The following is a 5,495-nucleotide window of genomic DNA, read 5'->3' on the forward strand; positions in this document are numbered from 1 at the left end:
ATAGCGACCCCATTACGGACATTTCTATGCACCATTACCACTTCGAGCCAATTGTTGAAACGACGAAGTTGTATTTCTCGTAGCAACTATAGACCTAAATCTCGCACCTAGTGTTGAAAACTAGCACTCAATTGACGCTATCTTGCATTATTAACACAACACCAATGATTGTTTATTCGATACAATAAAGTACTTAGTTGATACTATTGACTCTAATATTATCGATGTTGCTTCAACCTGAATTCTTACAACATTTCTCTCTTTAATGCATGTTCTCGATGCAAATAAGATCCAAAATCATTAGTAGAGATGCCACATGGGATGCAAGATCAAAGGATGATATTTCATATGGTTGTAGTCCATGACACAATATTATTTAGGTTGCAACTAGGGGGGGGAGAGAGAGAAAAGGTGTATTTGTTGGGCTTCGATTGTCAAAAGATGCAAATCTTTGCACATCACCAAGGCAATAATAAAACATTACCGCTGACATTTGCAGGGAGGATCAGGTCTTGATGGACCCTGTATTGTGTCTCATGTTTATATGTTTTTTCGTTCTTTTGTTTTCTCTTTATGATATTTTCATTAAACGGTAGGATCCAAGTTTCAGTTTAAGATTGTAGTTATGTGTGTGCTCCATGACAAAAAAAGGAACTTTGAAATATAGAGAGTTATCACTGATGATAAGCGGGTCTCTCAAGGTTAAGTAGAGGCTATCCGCTTTGAAGTAACCTTGCATTTTTTCAACTACATGGATGCAGAATGGTCCTTAAATTTATTTTCGATAGAGCCTCATAAGGTGAAGCCAGTGTTTTTGTGCATACATGTACTCTTGTTATATTCTTATTTGTTTTGGACTATAGAGGATACCTAATCTCTCTTTGTCCATGAATTAATTTATTTTAAGCTATGTCTAAGAAGATTGCACATTCTTTAAGAGGGTAGGATTTGAACCCACAATGTTGTCTTTCCTACATGTGAGCCTTACCACTAAGCTGTAGGGTGGAAGAGTATATCTACTCTAATTAAGATATTATAAATGGTCCCTCTTCCCCCTCCCCGTTTAGTAGCGCCTTCTTCTTTAAAGCCCCCTCCCCCTTTACTACGTACCTTCTTCTTTAATGTTTCCTTCTTAAGTGGTCCCTCTTAATTGAAACTCCTCCCTCTCCCCTTTATCCCTTAGTATAATCATGCGCTTCCCTCTTCCTTTTCTCCCCTCTTCTCTTCCCAACAACTTATTAATGGGAAATTTCTATTTTTGGCGTGCCTCGGGGTAGCCTTATCAGCTTTCCCTCTTTCTTTACTCCCCTCTTCTCTTCCCAATAACTGATTAACGAGAAATTTCTATTTTTGGCCTGCCCCCGGGGTAGCCTTATCAACGATGCAATTCGGACAAAGCAGAAATTAGACATTTTTAGAATTTTTGGAAGTGCATTTTTCCTATTGGACAATATGTTGATATGTGGCTTCTCTTCTTTATTGGACTTGAATGCATACTTTAAAGTGGTTGACTTTCTCTCTCTCTCTCTCTCTCTCTTTCTCTCCCCTTCTCTCTCTCTTTCTCTCCCCTTCTTTATCTCCTCAAATCTTCGTACACCTTTTCTCTCTCCCTCCCCCCTCCCCCTCTCTCTCTCTCTCTTTCTTTCTCCCTCTCACCTTTATCTCTTGCAGCCTTACCACACCATTTGCTTTTTTAAATCTTGGGTAGGCCTTATGAATGATTATTTAAATATCAGTCACCTTGTTCAATGTATGGGGGGGCATTTGGAGGGATTAGGTGAGAGGCCAGGTCAATATTTAATGAGAGCATCACTAGGGCCACCATAAGTTGTTGAAGGAAACACTCAACCCCAAAATTCCAATGTACTAACTTTGTTTCAAAACTTGAAGTTGTAAAATGAGCATCAAGATGAACGAGTCTGAGAGTGGAGAGAAAGCAGTGGAGGAGGCGGCGGCTAGAATGCCTGGTGTAGAATCGTAGAAGCAGTATCGTTAAGCAAAATCATTGTGCTGCAAGATCTCCATAAGGAGGTAAAATCTTTGCCAAGGTTGGTCGACTGAGATTAGATCTCAAGTCGTTCAATCACGACCACGTGAAACACAAAAAAGATAGCTAAAAGATTGACCCAACTTGGATACCTATTCGCACTCCCTCCCAACTCAACCTTGACGATCGAGAGAGGCCAGGTGTTGACGTTTCTGATTGAAATCCGATCGGATTTTAGTCACTGAGAAAGGCCTTTCCATGGTCCCCCCTCTACCGCAACAAGGTCGCCGCTACAATTGGTCAAACCGACCGAAACCGACTTGTGGTTGTTTTCAACACCTATGGAATCAAGCGTAACTGCCTTTGATTGTCGGGAAAGTCCCGCTGCGGTCGACTGTGAGAGGCTCCCCGCTACCGCAGGTCGCCTCTAGGCCTCTCTCGGGCCGGTGGCCTCTAGGCCTCCAAGGGGCCTTCGGGCTAAGATGGGTCAGAGTCAAAGATAGCCGTCGTAGAGAAGATGCTGTCAAACGTAGAAGACATTTCGACGGGAAATTCCGTCGCCGCAGCCGTTTCTGAGGAGACGAAGAATGCCGGAATGCTTGCAGGCAACGACGGAACAAGTGCCTCCCCGTTCAAAACCTGCAGCACGCGCCTCATAGACGGGCGAAAAGTCGCTTCCGGATGAGCGCACAGCAAACCCAGTTTCAAAATACGTTCCATCTCCTCCTTGTCGAGCTCCATCGCCAGCTTCGGATCCGCAGCCATCTCCACAATCTCCTCGACCCTCCCCAGCTCGACTGATCGCCATAGCCACTCCAACATCGTGCTGCACCCTTCCCTCTCCTCCGCCACCTTCTTCCCCGTCGCCACCTCCAATATCATCGCCCCGAAACTGTACACATCCGTCTTCTCCGTCGCTTTCCTCGTCACGAAACACTCCGGTGCCAAATACCCCCACGTCCCCGCCACATTCGTCGTCCCCGGCATCACGTCGTGCTCGTACCTCCTCGCTAGCCCGAAGTCCCCCAGCCTTCCCCTCCACTCCCCGTCTAGCATCACGTTGCTCGCCTTCACGTCCCTGTGCAGTATCTTCTGCTCGCACTCCTCGTGCAAATAGACCAAAGCAGATGCTACCCCTTCCATCACCTTCACCCTCACGCCCCATGGAAGCACGTTCTCTTTCCCTTCGCTGAACAGAAGCTTGTCGAGACTCCCGTTGGGCATCAGCTCGTACACCAGCATGAAGCCCCTTTCCTGACACCACCCGAGCAGCGGAACCAGATTGCGGTGCCTCAACCGCCCGATTGTCGAGACTTCCGACACGAATTCCTTCACCCCTTGCTTGGATTCCTTGGAAATCCGCTTCACCGCCACTGCTAGGCCACTGGACGGGAGCACGCCCCGATAGACGGACCCAAATCCTCCGCTTCCCAAGAGATGATGATCGTCAAATCCCCTGGTTGCCTTGCTCAACTCGCTGTAGCTAAACTTTTGGGGCAAATGGTCCAGGCACAAGGACTCTACGTGCCAGTCGCTCTTTCGTTTGAGACGCCTGCGCCGTTGGAAGAACAGGATCGATACCAGTCCCAGCGCAAGCAACACAGCAGAGCATGAGCTAACGACGGCAACTACTATCAACAGTGTCTTGCTCTTCTTGTGACTTCCAACTGACATCGAGAGTGAGGCAGAGCTGCCATTGTTACTGAAACTCCACGCATGAACATAGTATAGAACATCCGCAAGTGGTCCGGTGGAAGCAGAAAAGCCTATGTACATGCGATCTTTCAGAATGCCTGCCAGATCAACAGAATTGTTTGAAATCAAAGGAAAAGCTGGCTTGGTTCCTATCGCGCGACTAACAGAAACATTGAGCTGGGTTTTGCTTCCGTCGTAGTCTATCCATGCCTGTATGGGAGCCCCTTTGAGTTCAACCACATAGCTATCCGCTGGACTGCGGACGATTTCGCTTCTTTTGAATCGCGCTGAAGCTGCTGCCCAAGAAACCACACCGTTGATGTCAATTCCCACATGGTTACCATCTATATCCTGAAACTCGGGATTTGAGTAAGAGTCAAACTCCACCGCAAAGACGTGGTTTGAACTGTTTCCGTTCATTGCACCATTCAGAATACCAAGCAGCCCCTGTGAGGAATTCTCAGCCCCAGCAAAAACTGGAGAAAATACGAACGCAAGCCCATCTGCCAAATCCTCTGGTCCAGGATTGATGGAGAAAATGAATTGGGTACTGAATGACAGCGGCGACCCTGAGGGAGAATCCAAGAGCTGAACTGGATTGGAATACAAAAACCTCCCCATACCTTGAATGGCTCCGGCCTTTGTGAGCTGAATTTCGTCATCGACAAAGGACGAACCTTGAAAACAAGTGATGTTTGCTGCACTGGGAGCAAACGAATTGTACGCAAAAGTAGTTACGTCGAATCTGGCAGCGACGGGAAGTGAGAATGCCCCATAAACAAACACGATCCATTGCAGGAGCTGAAGAGATCCAGATCTAGTAGTGTGAGGTCGCAACTGCTGAAGGGTGGCACCCAGCTGCATTGCTGATGCTGTATAAAGAGACAGAATGCTGGACGTGAGGAGGATCATCGATTAGCGGGCGGAGGTTTGTTCATGGGAGTCGTTCAATCGATTCTGGGCTGTAGGTCGGAGCTGTGTGTGAGCAAATGAATAGGCGACGGAAGGAAGGTAAGCTCAATGGTCGAATTTCTTTCTGGATGGCTGTGTCAACGAAGTTGCTTGTGATGGAAGATGATAAAGGTATTCCGCAATGCACGTGTCAAAATGTGCAAATCAGATCTCCAGTCTACACTCAGTTCCCTAGGTGCACACTGCACATATTATAGGGCGCGTGCATGTGCTTGTGGAATGTGGAGTTACTATTCGATTGGACTGACCAAGTCGTACAAGACTTTTGGATACATACCTACACAATAACATTTTATAATGTTTTTCTACCCTCTGTGTCTACCCTCAACACGGAAACGGTGATGCCCAGCTCAAGGTGGGAGATTGTTCCGCTTGCAAAATTAGAAATTGCATGCGACCGAAAATAAAATAACTTTCTACTCTATTTTTTTTGGACAATTGTAGCTACATTTGAGATCAAATAGGATGTTTTTATTGGCTGCAATGTGGATGACATCCCGTTTTCATGCTTATTCTCTTCATTTTTATGATGTCAATGGGAGCTCTTGAAATGATATCACTAAAGGTGGACAGTTCAATTTATAGCTAATAAAAAAGTTCAGAGTGGTGGACTAAATAGGTAGCTACAATGTTTCTAAAATCTTATTAGTATTACTATGCCACGAGAATTGAAAAAATTAAGTGAAGGTTTGAGGGCTATTTTCGAATGATTAACCTTTAATTAAGGCGGCACGCTTAGAATTCTGGAAGGTTCTACCTTCCCAAAATTTCCAACCACCTCAATCATCATGAATATGTGGCTGCCTTCCAACTGCCTCAGTCCTTTGCCTTTGCTTGCTCA

At 45.9% G+C, this 5,495-nt stretch overlaps 1 pseudogene; it reads right to left on the bottom strand.

Annotated features, from left to right (window-relative positions):
* Window positions 1-2,381: 2,381 nt before the first annotated feature.
* Window positions 2,382-4,715, bottom strand: LOC147887821 (L-type lectin-domain containing receptor kinase S.4 pseudogene; annotated as a pseudogene).
* Between the last annotated feature and the right edge of the window lie 780 nt (window positions 4,716-5,495).

The sequence above is a fragment of the Dipteris shenzhenensis genome, chromosome 22 (assembly GCF_047967505.1).
Source record: "Dipteris shenzhenensis isolate YYH24624 ecotype China chromosome 22, Dip_SZ_1.0, whole genome shotgun sequence".
In the NCBI taxonomy this organism is placed as follows: Eukaryota; Viridiplantae; Streptophyta; class Polypodiopsida; order Gleicheniales; family Dipteridaceae; genus Dipteris; species Dipteris shenzhenensis.